This window comes from Phyllobates terribilis, unplaced genomic scaffold, assembly GCF_046119375.1.
Source record: "Phyllobates terribilis strain yellow unplaced genomic scaffold, ASM4611937v1 Scaffold_170__1_contigs__length_4071412, whole genome shotgun sequence".
In the NCBI taxonomy this organism is placed as follows: domain Eukaryota; kingdom Metazoa; phylum Chordata; class Amphibia; order Anura; family Dendrobatidae; genus Phyllobates; species Phyllobates terribilis.
In genome coordinates this window covers 733741-751996 of record NW_027362930.1, presented here as the reverse complement: position 1 = coordinate 751996, position 18256 = coordinate 733741, and the positions used below count along the sequence as shown (strand labels likewise).

At 46.6% G+C, this 18256-nt stretch overlaps 10 non-coding genes across 10 annotated transcripts; all 10 read left to right on the top strand.

Moving 5' to 3' along the window:
* Positions 1–870: 870 nt before the first annotated feature.
* LOC141211989 (U2 spliceosomal RNA) lies at positions 871–1061 on the top strand. Its single transcript, XR_012281810.1, has one exon. It is a non-coding gene; the product is annotated as a U2 spliceosomal RNA (small nuclear RNA).
* Positions 1062–2176: 1115 nt separating this feature from the next.
* Positions 2177–2367, top strand: LOC141211415 (U2 spliceosomal RNA). The gene has a single exon (XR_012281390.1). It is a non-coding gene; the product is annotated as a U2 spliceosomal RNA (small nuclear RNA).
* A 3382-nt stretch (positions 2368–5749) lies between these two features.
* LOC141211988 (U2 spliceosomal RNA) lies at positions 5750–5940 on the top strand. Its single transcript, XR_012281809.1, has one exon. It is a non-coding gene; the product is annotated as a U2 spliceosomal RNA (small nuclear RNA).
* A 1111-nt stretch (positions 5941–7051) lies between these two features.
* Positions 7052–7243, top strand: LOC141211573 (U2 spliceosomal RNA). Its single transcript, XR_012281544.1, has one exon. It is a non-coding gene; the product is annotated as a U2 spliceosomal RNA (small nuclear RNA).
* A 1115-nt stretch (positions 7244–8358) lies between these two features.
* LOC141211495 (U2 spliceosomal RNA) lies at positions 8359–8549 on the top strand. Its single transcript, XR_012281468.1, has one exon. It is a non-coding gene; the product is annotated as a U2 spliceosomal RNA (small nuclear RNA).
* Positions 8550–9664: 1115 nt separating this feature from the next.
* LOC141211421 (U2 spliceosomal RNA) lies at positions 9665–9855 on the top strand. The gene has a single exon (XR_012281396.1). It is a non-coding gene; the product is annotated as a U2 spliceosomal RNA (small nuclear RNA).
* A 1115-nt stretch (positions 9856–10970) lies between these two features.
* Positions 10971–11161, top strand: LOC141211987 (U2 spliceosomal RNA). The gene has a single exon (XR_012281808.1). It is a non-coding gene; the product is annotated as a U2 spliceosomal RNA (small nuclear RNA).
* A 1115-nt stretch (positions 11162–12276) lies between these two features.
* On the top strand, positions 12277–12467 carry LOC141211986 (U2 spliceosomal RNA). Its single transcript, XR_012281807.1, has one exon. It is a non-coding gene; the product is annotated as a U2 spliceosomal RNA (small nuclear RNA).
* Positions 12468–13582: 1115 nt separating this feature from the next.
* Positions 13583–13773, top strand: LOC141211985 (U2 spliceosomal RNA). Its single transcript, XR_012281806.1, has one exon. It is a non-coding gene; the product is annotated as a U2 spliceosomal RNA (small nuclear RNA).
* A 1118-nt stretch (positions 13774–14891) lies between these two features.
* Positions 14892–15082, top strand: LOC141211984 (U2 spliceosomal RNA). Its single transcript, XR_012281805.1, has one exon. It is a non-coding gene; the product is annotated as a U2 spliceosomal RNA (small nuclear RNA).
* Positions 15083–18256: the final 3174 nt, after the last annotated feature.

The window sequence follows — 18256 nt, the reverse complement described above, 5'->3', positions numbered from 1 at the left end:
TGGATAAACAGACATATTAGGCAAGCATTTTGGAGCTTTCACCTAAATAACTACAGGTGGTGAGATAAGCTGCACAATATAATTGACCTTTCAGTATATTGTTGCACACACACCATCTATTTAGCAAATGCCCTTGTTATCAACAGCAGCCTTTTAAACTCACCTGAGCTAACAGGTATGTGCGCTGGTTACTCTGCTGCGCTTAAAATTTCTTTTTTGGTTTGCTACAATGCCTTTTCTGAAACGTTGTCTCCTTCTGCTGGAACACTGACTTCTTTCATTTAATGCCTGCAGACTACAAAAGAGAACCCAACCCAAAAAGTTTGGTTGATTAGTCTGTGGCATTCTGTTAAACTGTTGCTTATGGCAGTCTCTGTGAGCTTCTCAGCGACATTCAGCCAGCCAGGTATCCTGCCTGCAGTAGATGGAATGTGGCAATGGAACGCTGGCTGCGCGTGTCATAATAGGCTCTGAGCCTTTATATACCTGTGCACAGCAGCAGCCACCTTCAGTCTGCTGCTGGACAGCCAGCAGCAGCAGCAGCAGGAGAGGTATGTAATCAGGAGCCCTCCTGCTAAGGGTAGACAGCTGCTCGTTCCACCCCACCCCCCGCCTTAATTGGTTCTCCTCCCTTCCAACGGTGTTGAGGCGGGTGGGAACAGCAGGGGGTGAAGGTGCTGTGTTTAAAGAGGTGGAGTTATGCAGATCTAAAACGCGTGGATTGCAGCAGCAGCAAGCCGAAAAGTGCAGGCATGTAAGGGATCTAGAGGTTGACAACATGTCTTCTTAACGGGAGTCCAGGAGCTCATCTCCACAAATGGACTTTTCAGGATCCTTGGGTGGCTCCGTAGTTTGAAACCAATTCTGGTTATCGCTTCTCGGCCTTTTGGCTAAGATCAAGTGTAGTATCTGTTCTTATCAGTTTAATATCTGATACGTCCCCTATCTGGGGACCATATATTAAATGGATTTTTAGAACAGGGAGATGGAAAAAGAGCTTGCTCTGTCCACTCCACGCATTGACCTGGTATTGCAGTATCTCCAGGACCGGTGCACCCCTTCTTTAATGCAGTTTCTAAAATCAGAAAGAATTGAATTCAATGTTTTTTGTTCATTTTGCTTGTTTGTCGGATTTTGGGATGGACTCTTTGGCTTTGCTTTTCTTCTCCTCATTGGATTTTTCATGTTCAAAGTTGCAGAAGCCAGATTACAAGCTCATTTTGGTTCAACTTCAGCAACTGTGCATTGCATTGCCATGTAATGTGATGCAATGCTATCTTTCTAGCTCTCCCTTTTTACTTCCTTTTGGATAAACAGACATATTAGGCAAGCATTTTGGAGCTTTCACCTAAATAACTACAGGTGGTGAGATAAGCTGCACAATATAATTGACCTTTCAGTATATTGTTGCACACACACCATCTATTTAGCAAATGCCCTTGTTATCAACAGCAGCCTTTTAAACTCACCTGAGCTAACAGGTATGTGCGCTGGTTACTCTGCTGCGCTTAAAATTTCTTTTTTGGTTTGCTACAATGCCTTTTCTGAAACGTTGTCTCCTTCTGCTGGAACACTGACTTCTTTCATTTAATGCCTGCAGACTACAAAAGAGAACCCAACCCAAAAAGTTTGGTTGATTAGTCTGTGGCATTCTGTTAAACTGTTGCTTATGGCGGTCTCTGTGAGCTTCTCAGCGACATTCAGCCAGCCAGGTATCCTGCCTGCAGTAGATGGAATGTGGCAATGGAACGCTGGCTGCGCGTGTCATAATAGGCTCTGAGCCTTTATATACCTGTGCACAGCAGCAGCCACCTTCAGTCTGCTGCTGGACAGCCAGCAGCAGCAGCAGCAGGAGAGGTATGTAATCAGGAGCCCTCCTGCTAAAGGTAGACAGCTGCTCGTTCCACCCCACCCCCCGCCTTAATTGGTTCTCCTCCCTTCCAACGGTGTTGAGGCGGGTGGGAACAGCAGGGGGTGAAGGTGCTGTGTTTAAAGAGGTGGAGTTATGCAGATCTAAAACGCGTGGATTGCTGCAGCAGCAAGCCGAAAAGTGCAGGCATGTAAGGGATCTAGAGGTTGACAACATGTCTTCTTAACGGGAGTCCAGGAGCTCATCTCCACAAATGGACTTTTCAGGATCCTTGGGTGGCTCCGTAGTTTGAAACCAATTCTGGTTATCGCTTCTCGGCCTTTTGGCTAAGATCAAGTGTAGTATCTGTTCTTATCAGTTTAATATCTGATACGTCCCCTATCTGGGGACCATATATTAAATGGATTTTTAGAACAGGGAGATGGAAAAAGAGCTTGCTCTGTCCACTCCACGCATTGACCTGGTATTGCAGTATCTCCAGGACTAGTGCACCCCTTCTTTAGTGCAGTTTCTAAAATCAGAAAGAATTGAATTCAATGTTTTTTGTTCATTTTGCTTGTTTGTCGGATTTTGGGATGGACTCTTTGGCTTTGCTTTTCTTCTCCTCATTGGATTTTTCATGTTCAAAGTTGCAGAAGCCAGATTACAAGCTCATTTTGGTTCAACTTCAGCAACTGTGCATTGCATTGCCATGTAATGTGATGCAATGCTATCTTTCTAGCTCTCCCTTTTTACTTCCTTTTGGATAAACAGACATATTAGGCAAGCATTTTGGAGCTTTCACCTAAATAACTACAGGTGGTGAGATAAGCTGCACAATATAATTGACCTTTCAGTATATTGTTGCACACACACCATCTATTTAGCAAATGCCCTTGTTATCAACAGCAGCCTTTTAAACTCACCTGAGCTAACAGGTATGTGCGCTGGTTACTCTGCTGCGCTTAAAATTTCTTTTTTGGTTTGCTACAATGCCTTTTCTGAAACGTTGTCTCCTTCTGCTGGAACACTGACTTCTTTCATTTAATGCCTGCAGACTATAAAAGAGAACCCAACCCAAAAAGTTTGGTTGATTACAGGGCCGGCTCCAGGTTTTTCTGGGCCCCGGGCGAAAGAGTCTCAGTGGGCCCCTTTAACACATACCACGATTCATGATGCAGAGATAAAGCGGAGAAATATATATATATATATATATATATATATATATATATATATAGTACAATGCAAAGATTTAACTTCTTACATTACATGAGTGATATCTATTGTAAATTCCACAATAGTTCAGAAACCGGTGAATCGCTACACACAGAATACTGGCCCCCATATAAGGCTCCATACGGAATACTGGCCCCCATATAAGGCCCCATGCGGAATACTGGCCCCCATATAAGGCTCCATACGGAATACTGGTCCCCATATAAGGCTCCATACGGAATACTGGCCCCCATATAAGGCTCCATACGGAATACTGGCCCCCATATAAGGCTCCGTACGGAATACTGGCCCCCATATAAGGCTCCATACGGAATACTGGCCCCCATATAACGCTTCATACGGAATACTGGCCCCCATATAAGGCTCCATACGGAATACTGGCCCCCATATAAGGCTCCATACGGAATACTGGCCCCCATATAAGGCTCCATACGGAATACTGGCCCCCATGTAAGGCCCCATATGGAATACTGGCCCCCATGTAAGGCTCCATACGGAATACTGGCCCCCATATAAGGCCCCATACGGAATACTGGCCCCCATATAAGGCCCCATACGGAATACTGGCCTCCATATAAGGCTCCATACGGAATACTGGCCCCCCATATAAGGCTCCATACGGAATACTGGCCCCCATATAAGGCTCCATACGGAATACTGGCCCCCATATAAGGCTCCATACGGAATACTGGCCCCCATATTATGCCCCATACGGAATACTGGCCCCCATATTATGCCCCATACGGAATACTGGCCCCCATATAAGGCTCCATACGGAATACTGGCCCCCATATAAGGCTCCATACGGAATACTGGCCTCCATATAAGGCTCCATACGGAATACTGGCACCCATATAAGGCTCCATACGGAATACTGGCCCCCATATAACGCTCCATACAGGATACTGGTCCCCTTATAAAGCTCCATACAGGATACTGGCCCCCATATAACGCTCCATACAGGATACCGGTCCCCTTATAACGCTCCATACAGGATACCGGTCCCCTTATAACTCTCCATACAGGATACTGGCCCCCATATAATGCTGCATGCAGGCTGTTACCCCCCACATAATGCCCCATACAGGCTGTCCCCCCCTTATAATGCTCCATGCAGGCTGTTACCCCCGACATAATGCCCCATACAGGCTCCCCCCTTTTAATGCTCCATGCAGGCTGTTACCCCCCACATAATGCCCCATACAGGTTGCCCCCCCTTATAATGCTCCATGCAGGCTGTTCCCCCCCACATAATGCACTATGCAGGCTGCCCCCCCTTTATAATGCCCCATGCAGGCTGTTCCCCACCTTATAATGCCCCATGCAGGATGTCACCCCCCCCTCTATATAATGCCCCATGCAGGATGCCCCCCCCTCTTTATAATGCCCCATGCAGGATGCCCCCCCCCCTTATAATGCTCCATGCAGGCTGTTCCCCCCCACATAATGCCCCATACAGGCCCCCCCCCCTTATAATGCTCCATGCAGCTGTTTCCCCCACATAATGCCCCATACAGGCCCCCCCTTTTAATGCTCCATGCAGGCTGTTTACCCCCCCCCACATAATGCCCCATACAGGCTGCCCCCCCCTTATAATGCTCCATGCAGGCTGTTCCCCACCTTATAATGCCCCATGCAGGATGTCCCCCCCCTTCTCTTTATACTGCCCCATGCAGGATGCCCCCCCCCCCCCTTCTCTTTATACTGCCCCATGCCTCCATACATTAAAAAAAAAAAAAAATCAAATACTCACCTCCCTTCTCCTCACCTGCTACCTGCTGCCCGCTGCCTGCTGCCCGCTGCTGCAGCGTTGTCGGTGTCTTCCCGCTCAGCCGCTCCCTGTGACGGCTCAGGGAGGGCGCGGTGTAAAGACGTCACCGCGCCCTCTGACCTGAGACGTCACAGGGAGCGCGCACCAGGAAGACAGCTGATCTGCGGAGGCACGGGAGAGGTAAGTATCCGGCTGCCGGGGCCCTGAGCAAGCGGCGGAGAAGGGCGGGCGCTGACACCGCTCTCCTCCGCCCATAGCCCAGCGCGGTGCGCGACCCGCCAGTGGGCCCCTCTGCCTGCTCAGGGCCCCGGCATTTGCCCGGGTGCGCCGGGTGCTGACGCCGGCCCTGGTTGATTAGTCCTGTGGCATTCTGTTAAACTGTTGCTTATGGCGGTCTCTGTGAGCTTCTCAGCGACATTCAGCCAGCCAGGTATCCTGCCTGCAGTAGATGGAATGTGGCATGGAACGCTGGCTGCGCGTGTCATAATAGGCTCTGAGCCTTTATATACCTGTGCACAGCAGCAGCCACCTTCAGTCTGCTGCTGGACAGCCAGCAGCAGCAGCAGCAGGAGAGGTATGTAATCAGGAGCCCTCCTGCTAAGGGTAGACAGCTGCTCGTTCCACCCCACCCCCCGCCTTAATTGGTTCTCCTCCCCTCCAACGGTGTTGAGGCGGGTGGAACAGCAGGGGGTGAAGGTGCTGTGTTTAAAGAGGTGGAGTTATGCAGATCTAAAACGCGTGGATTGCAGCAGCAGCAAGCCGAAAAGTGCAGGCATGTAAGGGATTCTAGAGGTTGACAACATGTCTTCTTAACGGGAGTCCAGGAGCTCATCTCCACAAATGGACTTTTCAGGATCCTTGGGTGGCTCCGTAGTTTGAAACCAATTCTGGTTATCGCTTCTCGGCCTTTTGGCTAAGATCAAGTGTAGTATCTGTTCTTATCAGTTTAATATCTGATACGTCCCCTATCTGGGGACCATATATTAAATGGATTTTTAGAACAGGGAGATGGAAAAAGAGCTTGCTCTGTCCACTCCACGCATTGACCTGGTATTGCAGTATCTCCAGGACCGGTGCACCCCTTCTTTAATGCAGTTTCTAAAATCAGAAAGAATTGAATTCAATGTTTTTGTTCATTTTGCTTGTTTGTCGGATTTTGGGATGGACTCTTTGGCTTTGCTTTTCTTCTCCTCATTGGATTTTTCATGTTCAAAGTTGCAGAAGCCAGATTACAAGCTCATTTTGGTTCAACTTCAGCAACTGTGCATTGCATTGCCATGTAATGTGATGCAATGCTATCTTTCTAGCTCTCCCTTTTTACTTCCCTTTTGGATAAACAGACATATTAGGCAAGCATTTTGGGAGCTTTCACCTAAATAACTACAGTGGTGAGATAAGCTGCCAATATAATTGACCTTTCAGTATATTGTTGCACACACACCATCTATTTAGCAAATGCCCTTGTTATCAACAGCGGCCTTTTAAACTCACCTGAGCTAACAGGTATGTGCGCTGGTTACTCTGCTGCGCTTAAAATTTCTTTTTTGGTTTGCTACAATGCCTTTTCTGAAACGTTGTCTCCTTCTGCTGGAACACTGACTTCTTTCATTTAATGCCTGCAGACTATAAAAGAGAACCCAACCAAAAAGTTTGGTTGATTAGTCTGTGGCATTCTGTTAAACTGTTGCTTATGGCGGTCTCTGTGAGCTTCTCAGCGACATTCAGCCAGCCAGGTATCCTGCCTGCAGTAGATGGAATGTGGCAATGGAACGCTGGCTGCGCGTGTCATAATAGGCTCTGAGCCTTTATATACCTGTGCACAGCAGCAGCCACCTTCAGTCTGCTGCTGGACAGCCAGCAGCAGCAGCAGCAGGAGAGGTATGTAATCAGGAGCCCTCCTGCTAAGGGTAGACAGCTGCTCGTTCCACCCACCCCCCGCCTTAATTGGTTCTCCTCCCTTCCAACGGTGTTGAGGCGGGTGGGAACAGCAGGGGGTGAAGGTGCTGTGTTTAAAGAGGTGGAGTTATGCAGATCTAAAACGCGTGGATTGCAGCAGCAGCAAGCCGAAAAGTGCAGGCATGTAAGGGATCTAGAGGTTGACAACATGTCTTCTTAACGGGAGTCCAGGAGCTCATCTCCACAAATGGACTTTTCAGGATCCTTGGTGGCTCCGTAGTTTGAAACCAATTCTGGTTATCGCTTCTCGGCCTTTTGGCTAAGATCAAGTGTAGTATCTGTTCTTATCAGTTTAATATCTGATACGTCCCCTATCTGGGGACCATATATTAAATGGATTTTTAGAACAGGGAGATGGAAAAAGAGCTTGCTCTGTCCACTCCACGCATTGACCTGGTATTGCAGTATCTCCAGGACCGGTTGCACCCCTTCTTTAATGCAGTTTCTAAAATCAGAAAGAATTGAATTCAATGTTTTTTGTTCATTTTGCTTGTTTGTCGGATTTTGGGATGGACTCTTTGGCTTTGCTTTTCTTCTCCTCATTGGATTTTTCATGTTCAAAGTTGCAGAAGCAGATTACAAGCTCATTTTGGTTCAACTTCAGCAACTGTGCATTGCATTGCCATGTAATGTGATGCAATGCTATCTTTTCTAGCTCTCCCTTTTTACTTCCTTTTGGATAAACAGACATATTAGGCAAGCATTTTGGAGCTTTCACCTAAATAACTACAGGTGGTGAGATAAGCTGCACAATATAATTGACCTTTCAGTATATTGTTGCACACACACCATCTATTTAGCAAATGCCCTTGTTATCAACAGCAGCCTTTTAAACTCACCTGAGCTAACAGGTATGTGCGCTGGTTACTCTGCCTGCGCTTAAAATTTCTTTTTTGTTTGCTACAATGCCTTTTCTGAAACGTTGTCTCCTTCTGCTGGAACACTGACTTCTTTCATTTAATGCCTGCAGACTATAAAAGAGAACCCAACCCAAAAAGTTTGGTTGATTAGTCTGTGGCATTCTGTTAAACTGTTGCTTATGGCGGTCTCTGTGAGCTTCTCAGCGACATTCAGCCAGCCAGGTATCCTGCCTGCAGTAGATGGAATGTGGCAATGGAACGCTGGCTGCGCGTGTCATAATAGGCTCTGAGCCTTTATATACCTGTGCACAGCAGCAGCCACCTTCAGTCTGCTGCTGGACAGCCAGCAGCAGCAGCAGCAGGAGAGGTATGTAATCAGGAGCCCTCCTGCTAAGGGTAGACAGCTGCTCGTTCCACCCCACCCCCCGCCTTAATTGGTTCTCCTCCCTTCCAACGGCGTTGAGGCGGGTGGAACAGCAGGGGGTGAAGGTGCTGTGTTTAAAGAGGTGGAGTTATGCAGATCTAAAACGCGTGGATTGCAGCAGCAGCAAGCCGAAAAGTGCAGGCATGTAAGGGATCTAGAGGTTGACAAACATGTCTTCTTAACGGGAGTCCAGGAGCTCATCTCCACAAATGGACTTTTCAGGATCCTTGGGTGGCTCCGTAGTTTGAAACCAATTCTGGTTATCGCTTCTCGGCCTTTTGGCTAAGATCAAGTGTAGTATCTGTTCTTATCAGTTTAATATCTGATACGTCCCCTATCTGGGGACAATATATTAAATGGATTTTTAGAACAGAGAGATGGAAAAAGAGCTTGCTCTGTCCACTCCACGCATTGACCTGGTATTGCAGTATCTCCAGGACCGGTGCACCCCTTCTTAATGCAGTTTCTAAAATCAGAAAGAATTGAATTCAATGTTTGTTGTTCATTTTGCTTGTTTGTCGGATTTTGGGATGGACTCTTTGGCTTTGCTTTTCTTCTCCTCATTGGATTTTTCATGTTCAAAGTTGCAGAAGCCAGATTACAAGCTCATTTTGGTTCAACTTCAGCAACTGTGCATTGCATTGCCATGTAATGTGATGCAATGCTATCTTTCTAGCTCTCCTTTTTACTTCCTTTTGGATAAACAGACATATTAGGCAAGCATTTTGGAGCTTTCACCTAAATAACTACAGGTGGTGAGATAAGCTGCACAATATAATTGACCTTTCAGTATATTGTTGCACATACACCATCTATTTAGCAAATGCCCTTGTTATCAACAGCAGCCTTTTAAACTCACCTGAGCTAACAGGTATGTGCGCTGGTTACTCTGCTGCGCTTAAAATTTCTTTTTTGGGTTTGCTACAATGCCTTTTTCTGAAACGTTGTCTCCTTCTGCTGGAACACTGACTTCTTTCATTTAATGCCTGCAGACTATAAAAGAGAACCCAACCCAAAAAGTTTGGTTGATTAGTCTGTGGCATTCTGTTAAACTGTTGCTTATGGCGGTCTCTGTGAGCTTCTCAGCGACATTCAGCCAGCCAGGTATCCTGCCTGCAGTAGATGGAATGTGGCAATGGAACGCTGGCTGCGCGTGTCATAATAGGCTCTGAGCCTTTATATACCTGTGCACAGCAGCAGCCACCTTCAGTCTGCTGCTGGACAGCCAGCAGCAGCAGCAGCAGGAGAGGTATGTAATCAGGAGCCCTCCTGCTATGGGTAGACAGCTGCTCGTTCCACCCCACCCCCCGCCTTAATTGGTTCTCCTCCCTTCCAACGGCGTTGAGGCGGGGGGGAACAGCAGGGGGTGAAGGTGCTGTGTTTAAAGAGGTGGAGTTATGCAGATCTAAAACGCGTGGATTGCAGCAGCAGCAAGCCGAAAAGTGCAGGCATGTAAGGGATCTAGAGGTTGACAACATGTCTTCTTAACGGGAGTCCAGGAGCTCATCTCCACAAATGGACTTTTCAGGATCCTTGGGTGGCTCCGTAGTTTGAAACCAATTCTGGTTATCGCTTCTCGGCCTTTTGGCTAAGATCAAGTGTAGTATCTGTTCTTATCAGTTTAATATCTGATACGTCCCCTATCTGGGGACCATATATTAAATGGATTTTTAGAACAGGGAGATGGAAAAAGAGCTTGCTCTGTCCACTCCACGCATTGACCTGGTATTGCAGTATCTCCAGGACCGGTGCACCCTTCTTTAATGCAGTTTCTAAAATCAGAAAGATTGAATTCAATGTTTTTTGTTCATTTTGCTTGTTTGTCGGATTTTGGGATGGACTCTTTGGCTTTGCTTTTCTTCTCCTCATTGGATTTTTCATGTTCAAAGTTGCAGAAGCCAGATTACAAGCTCATTTTGGTTCAACTTCAGCAACTGTGCATTGCATTGCCATGTAATGTGATGCAATGCTATCTTTCTAGCTCTCCCTTTTTACTTCCTTTTGGATAAACAGACATATTAGGCAAGCATTTTGGAGCTTTCACCTAAATAACTACAGGTGGTGAGATAAGCTGCACAATATAATTGACCTTTCAGTATATTGTTGCACACACACCATCTATTTAGCAAATGCCCTTGTTATCAACAGCAGCCTTTTAAACATCACCTGAGCTAACAGGTATGTGCGCTGGTTACTCTGCTGCGCTTAAAATTTCTTTTTTGGTTTGCTACAATGCCTTTTCTGAAACGTTGTCTCCTTCTGCTGGAACACTGACTTCTTTCATTTAATGCCTGCAGACTATAAAAGAGAACCCAACCCAAAAAGTTTGGTTGATTAGTCTGTGGCATTCTGTTAAACTGTTGCTTATGGCGGTCTCTGTGAGCTTCTCAGCGACATTCAGCCAGCCAGGTATCCTGCCTGCAGTAGATGGAATGTGGCAATGGAACGCTGGCTGCGCGTGTCATAATAGGCTCTGAGCCTTTATATACCTGTGCACAGCAGCAGCCACCTTCAGTCTGCTGCTGGACAGCCAGCAGCAGCAGCAGCAGGAGAGGTATGTAATCAGGAGCCCTCCTGCTAAGGGTAGACAGCTGCTCGTTCCACCCCACCCCCCGCCTTAATTGGTTCTCCTCCCTTCCAACGGTGTTGAGGCGGGTGGGAACAGCAGGGGGTGAAGGTGCTGTGTTTAAAGAGGTGGAGTTATGCAGATCTAAAACGCGTGGATTGCAGCAGCAGCAAGCCCGAAAAGTGCAGGCATGTAAGGGATCTAGAGGTTGACAACATGTCTTCTTAACGGGAGTCCAGGAGCTCATCTCCACAAATGGACTTTTCAGGATCCTTGGGTGGCTCCGTAGTTTGAAACCAATTCTGGTTATCGCTTCTCGGCCTTTTGGCTAAGATCAAGTGTAGTATCTGTTCTTATCAGTTTAATATCTGATACGTCCCCTATCTGGGGACCATATATTAAATGGATTTTTAGAACAGGGAGATGGAAAAAGAGCTTGCTCTGTCCACTCCACGCATTGACCTGGTATTGCAGTATCTCCAGGACCGGTGCACCCCTTCTTTAATGCAGTTTCTAAAATCAGAAAGAATTGAATTCAATGTTTTTTGTTCATTTTGCTTGTTTGTCGGATTTTGGGATGGACTCTTTGGCTTTGCTTTTCTTCTCCTCATTGGATTTTTCATGTTCAAAGTTGCAGAAGCCAGATTACAAGCTCATTTTGGTTCAACTTCAGCAACTGTGCATTGCATTGCCATGTAATGTGATGCAATGCTATCTTTCTAGCTCTCCCTTTTTACTTCCTTTTGGATAAACAGACATATTAGGCAAGCATTTTGGAGCTTTCACCTAAATAACTACAGGTGGTGAGATAAGCTGCACAATATAATTGACCTTTCAGTATATTGTTGCACACACACCATCTATTTAGCAAATGCCCTTGTTATCAACAGCAGCCTTTTAAACTCACCTGAGCTAACAGGTATGTGCGCTGGTTACTCTGCTGCGCTTAAAATTTCTTTTTTGGTTTGCTACAATGCCTTTTCTGAAACGTTGTCTCCTTCTGCTGGAACACTGACTTCTTTCATTTAATGCCTGCAGACTATAAAAGAGAACCCAACCCAAAAAGTTTGGTTGATTAGTCTGTGGCACTCTGTTAAACTGTTGCTTATGGCGGTCTCTGTGAGCTTCTCAGCGACATTCAGCCAGCCAGGTATCCTGCCTGCAGTAGATGGAATGTGGCAATGGAACGCTGGCTGCGCGTGTCATAATAGGCTCTGAGCCTTTATATACCTGTGCACAGCAGCAGCCACCTTCAGTCTGCTGCTGGACAGCCAGCAGCAGCAGCAGCAGGAGAGGTATGTAATCAGGAGCCCTCCTGCTAAGGGTAGACAGCTGCTCGTTCCACCCCACCCCCCGCCTTAATTGGTTCTCCTCCCTTCCAACGGTGTTGAGGCGGGTGGGAACAGCAGGGGGTGAAGGTGCTGTGTTTAAAGAGGTGGAGTTATGCAGATCTAAAACGCGTGGATTGCAGCAGCAGCAAGCCGAAAAGTGCAGGCATGTAAGGGATCTAGAGGTTGACAACATGTCTTCTTAACGGGAGTCCAGGAGCTCATCTCCACAAATGGACTTTTCAGGATCCTTGGGTGGCTCCGTAGTTTGAAACCAATTCTGGTTATCGCTTCTCGGCCTTTTGGCTAAGATCAAGTGTAGTATCTGTTCTTATCAGTTTAATATCTGATACGTCCCCTATCTGGGGACCATATATTAAATGGATTTTTAGAACAGGGAGATGGAAAAAGAGCTTGCTCTGTCCACTCCACGCATTGACCTGGTATTGCAGTATCTCCAGGACCGGTGCACCCCTTCTTTAATGCAGTTTCTAAAATCAGAAAGAATTGAATTCAATGTTTTTTGTTCATTTTGCTTGTTTGTCGGATTTTGGGATGGACTCTTTGGCTTTGCTTTTCTTCTCCTCATTGGATTTTTCATGTTCAAAGTTGCAGAAGCCAGATTACAAGCTCATTTTGGTTCAACTTCAGCAACTGTGCATTGCATTGCCATGTAATGTGATGCAATGCTATCTTTCTAGCTCTCCCTTTTTACTTCCTTTTGGATAAACAGACATATTAGGCAAGCATTTTGGAGCTTTCACCTAAATAACTACAGGTGGTGAGATAAGCTGCACAATATAATTGACCTTTCAGTATATTGTTGCACACACACCATCTATTTAGCAAATGCCCTTGTTATCAACAGCAGCCTTTTAAACTCACCTGAGCTAACAGGTATGTGCGCTGGTTACTCTGCTGCGCTTAAAATTTCTTTTTTGGTTTGCTACAATGCCTTTTCTGAAACGTTGTCTCCTTCTGCTGGAACACTGACTTCTTTCATTTAATGCCTGCAGACTATAAAAGAGAACCCAACCCAAAAAGTTTGGTTGATTAGTCTGTGGCATTCTGTTAAACTGTTGCTTATGGCGGTCTCTGTGAGCTTCTCAGCGACATTCAGCCAGCCAGGTATCCTGCCTGCAGTAGATGGAATGTGGCAATGGAACGCTGGCTGCGCGTGTCATAATAGGCTCTGAGCCTTTATATACCTGTGCACAGCAGCAGCCACCTTCAGTCTGCTGCTGGACAGCCAGCAGCAGCAGCAGCAGGAGAGGTATGTAATCAGGAGCCCTCCTGCTAAGGGTAGACAGCTGCTCGTTCCACCCCACCCCCCGCCTTAATTGGTTCTCCTCCCTTCCAACGGTGTTGAGGCGGGTGGGAACAGCAGGGGGTGAAGGTGCTGTGTTTAAAGAGGTGGAGTTATGCAGATCTAAAACGCGTGGATTGCAGCAGCAGCAAGCCGAAAAGTGCAGGCATGTAAGGGATCTAGAGGTTGACAACATGTCTTCTTAACGGGAGTCCAGGAGCTCATCTCCACAAATGGACTTTTCAGGATCCTTGGGTGGCTCCGTAGTTTGAAACCAATTCTGGTTATCGCTTCTCGGCCTTTTGGCTAAGATCAAGTGTAGTATCTGTTCTTATCAGTTTAATATCTGATACGTCCCCTATCTGGGGACCATATATTAAATGGATTTTTAGAACAGGGAGATGGAAAAAGAGCTTGCTCTGTCCACTCCACGCATTGACCTGGTATTGCAGTATCTCCAGGACCGGTGCACCCCTTCTTTAATGCAGTTTCTAAAATCAGAAAGAATTGAATTCAATGTTTTTTGTTCATTTTGCTTGTTTGTCGGATTTTGGGATGGACTCTTTGGCTTTGCTTTTCTTCTCCTCATTGGATTTTTCATGTTCAAAGTTGCAGAAGCCAGATTACAAGCTCATTTTGGTTCAACTTCAGCAACTGTGCATTGCATTGCCATGTAATGTGATGCAATGCTATCTTTCTAGCTCTCCCTTTTTACTTCCTTTTGGATAAACAGACATATTAGGCAAGCATTTTGGAGCTTTCACCTAAATAACTACAGGTGGTGAGATAAGCTGCACAATATAATTGACCTTTCAGTATATTGTTGCACACACACCATCTATTTAGCAAATGCCCTTGTTATCAACAGCAGCCTTTTAAACTCACCTGAGCTAACAGGTATGTGCGCTGGTTACTCTGCTGCGCTTAAAATTTCTTTTTTGGTTTGCTACAATGCCTTTTCTGAAACGTTGTCTCCTTCTGCTGGAACACTGACTTCTTTCATTTAATGCCTGCAGACTATAAAAGAGAACCCAACCCAAAAAGTTTGGTTGATTAGTCTGTGGCATTCTGTTAAACTGTTGCTTATGGCGGTCTCTGTGAGCTTCTCAGCGACATTCAGCCAGCCAGGTATCCTGCCTGCAGTAGATGGAATGTGGCAATGGAACACTGGCTGCGCGTGTCATAATAGGCTCTGAGCCTTTATATACCTGTGCACAGCAGCAGCCACCTTCAGTCTGCTGCTGGACAGCCAGCAGCAGCAGCAGCAGCAGGAGAGGTATGTAATCAGGAGCCCTCCTGCTAAGGGTAGACAGCTGCTCGTTCCACCCCACCCCCCGCCTTAATTGGTTCTCCTCCCTTCCAACGGTGTTGAGGCGGGTGGGAACAGCAGGGGGTGAAGGTGCTGTGTTTAAAGAGGTGGAGTTATGCAGATCTAAAACGCGTGGATTGCAGCAGCAGCAAGCCGAAAAGTGCAGGCATGTAAGGGATCTAGAGGTTGACAACATGTCTTCTTAACGGGAGTCCAGGAGCTCATCTCCACAAATGGACTTTTCAGGATCCTTGGGTGGCTCCGTAGTTTGAAACCAATTCTGGTTATCGCTTCTCGGCCTTTTGGCTAAGATCAAGTGTAGTATCTGTTCTTATCAGTTTAATATCTGATACGTCCCCTATCTGGGGACCATATATTAAATGGATTTTTAGAACAGGGAGATGGAAAAAGAGCTTGCTCTGTCCACTCCACGCATTGACCTGGTATTGCAGTATCTCCAGGACCGGTGCACCCCTTCTTTAATGCAGTTTCTAAAATCAGAAAGAATTGAATTCAATGTTTTTTGTTCATTTTGCTTGTTTGTCGGATTTTGGGATGGACTCTTTGGCTTTGCTTTTCTTCTCCTCATTGGATTTTTCATGTTCAAAGTTGCAGAAGCCAGATTACAAGCTCATTTTGGTTCAACTTCAGCAACTGTGCATTGCATTGCCATGTAATGTGATGCAATGCTATCTTTCTAGCTCTCCCTTTTTACTTCCTTTTGGATAAACAGACATATTAGGCAAGCATTTTGGAGCTTTCACCTAAATAACTACAGGTGGTGAGATAAGCTGCACAATATAATTGACCTTTCAGTATATTGTTGCACACACACCATCTATTTAGCAAATGCCCTTGTTATCAACAGCAGCCTTTTAAACTCACCTGAGCTAACAGGTATGTGCGCTGGTTACTCTGCTGCGCTTAAAATTTCTTTTTTGGTTTGCTACAATGCCTTTTCTGAAACGTTGTCTCCTTCTGCTGGAACACTGACTTCTTTCATTTAATGCCTGCAGACTATAAAAGAGAACCCAACCCAAAAAGTTTGGTTGATTAGTCTGTGGCATTCTGTTAAACTGTTGCTTATGGCGGTCTCTGTGAGCTTCTCAGCGACATTCAGCCAGCCAGGTATCCTGCCTGCAGTAGATGGAATGTGGCAATGGAACGCTGGCTGCGCGTGTCATAATAGGCTCTGAGCCTTTATATACCTGTGCACAGCAGCAGCCACCTTCAGTCTGCTGCTGGACAGCCAGCAGCAGCAGCAGCAGGAGAGGTATGTAATCAGGAGCCCTCCTGCTAAGGGTAGACAGCTGCTCGTTCCACCCCACCCCCCGCCTTAATTGGTTCTCCTCCCTTCCAACGGTGTTGAGGCGGGTGGGAACAGCAGGGGGTGAAGGTGCTGTGTTTAAAGAGGTGGAGTTATGCAGATCTAAAACGCGTGGATTGCAGCAGCAGCAAGCCGAAAAGTGCAGGCATGTAAGGGATCTAGAGGTTGACAACATGTCTTCTTAACGGGAGTCCAGGAGCTCATCTCCACAAATGGACTTTTCAGGATCCTTGGGTGGCTCCGTAGTTTGAAACCAATTCTGGTTATCGCTTCTCGGCCTTTTGGCTGAGACCAAGTGCTTCACAGCAGGAGGTTTCAGTTGAAGGGCACTCAGGTACCCCTCTCCTTGGCCTGGCTGGATCGTCCACTTCGGTGGGCTTCACCTGCCTGCTGCTATTAGGGAGAGGGATTAGTCCTAGGGTAACGGGCAGCGATCCCCCAGCCTTCAGGTGCTTTATCTCAAAGCTCTGAAGGCGCAGATTGCAGGCGGTTGCAATTTGCATTTTGTTGCGCCATACCATGGAGGTTGACCCCAACCTCGTGCCTCTATATGCGAGGCTTAAGAACACCATAAGGGTCCGATTTACGGCTGGTGGTTCCGATATACGGAATCTGGGATATGTAGTCCAGGACGTGCTTGAGAAACTGCTCCACGTCAGAACCAACGAAATCCTTTCTATCCAGGATTATCCTCGACGTGGAGATTATGATGTAACCTTTACTGGCGAAGGTATTTTCAAAGATGTTTTGTCCAGAGTTAAGTCGGTAGAAAATAGCCCTGGTCTAAAAGGGATTCAGATCATCGAGCACGTCCTGGATGAGGTAAAGATGGTGGTTGTGAAAATCTTCTCACCCTTCATAACAGCACCAGAGGTTATTTCCTTTTTGTCAGTTTATTTTAAAAGTGTGAAATTGATTGGGAAAGTGTTGAATGAGTTTAACATCTGGACCTCAAAATGGAAGTTTTTAGTAAAATGTGAAAGAGACCCTAAATTCCCTGGAGGTGTGAGACTTCCTCCAGCTCGATTTAAAATAGGGCAAACTAATGGGGATTTTTTTTTCTCAGGAATGCCACTTTTCTGTAGGTATTGTGGTCTCTATGGGCACTCTAAGGATAGTTGTGGTGCCACTTGTAGAAATTGTGCCAGTACTGAACATGACACAAAGGAGTGCCCAAATGAAAAAAAATGCTCTTTTTGTCGGACACCTGGTCATTTCTATTTTTCTTGCCCTCACAGGTTCAGAGAGGATGAACAAAAACAAAAGGAGAAGTCCAAGACATCCGGGAATGGACGGGCCAATCAGACCACCCCTCAGGAGGAGGAGCAACAACCTGGAGCCTCGGGAGGTGATAAGGGCGCTTCAACTAGTAACAATCCCTCCGAGTCAATGACAGGTAACTCACAGGAGCCCAGGAGCTGGCTGAAAGACCATAAGGAGGCTAAAAGGAAGGCTGAGAAAGATCATAAAGGGGCGGTCGGTAAGGCCAAAAAAGAGCGCCAAAAGGCTGACACCGAGCCCAAAATTCCCACTGGGTCTCACGAGAGCGAGGGCGGTACGTGGCATTTGGTGAGGTCTCATAATAAGAAAAAGAATGGTTCCGTGGAGGTGGCTAATAGGGAGGAGATGGATACATCCCCTCACGGGGGTGTAGACTCTGGAATCCCGAGGTCCCGGGGCTCTGCTGCTCCAGGTGGGGCCCCGAACCTGGCTGCCTCCGGGGACTCTGAGGCTCCGCCATGTGCGCAGCCTGCCCCTGTGTTACGACCCTCTGCGGGTCAGCAGGGGAGTGCGGAGCCTCTCGGAGACCCACCTGACGAGGACCTAAATGGTCAGCCTATGGAGACCCAGTGTAACCTTTCTCTCAATATCCTTCCGAGCTACACCCCAGTAGCGTCGGGTCTTAATTTAAGTGAATGTTCCTTCTCCGATGATGAAGACTCTTTGATAACGGTGGATTCAGAAGAGGGCGTTGGTGAAAGTCCAAGTGGTCTGATCCGTCCATCGGATAGGTAAAGTCCAGTTTTTCTTCCTAACCATTTGTTATGATGGCTGACATTAGTGGTGTTTCCCTCAATGTGAGAGGCATAGGATCCAAGACCAGAAGAGCTACTGTTTTACATTTTTTAACCTGTTTTACAGCTTCTGTTTTCTTTTTACAAGAATGTCATATCCCTCATAAGATTTCTTACAAAAAATATAAGGAAGAGTGGAAACATGGTCCATCGGTCTGGTCTGGATCAAATGCAACCGGATCAGCCGGGGTAGCTATACTTTTTAAGGGAAATGTGTCTATTGATTTTATCCAAGATATTTTACCGGGT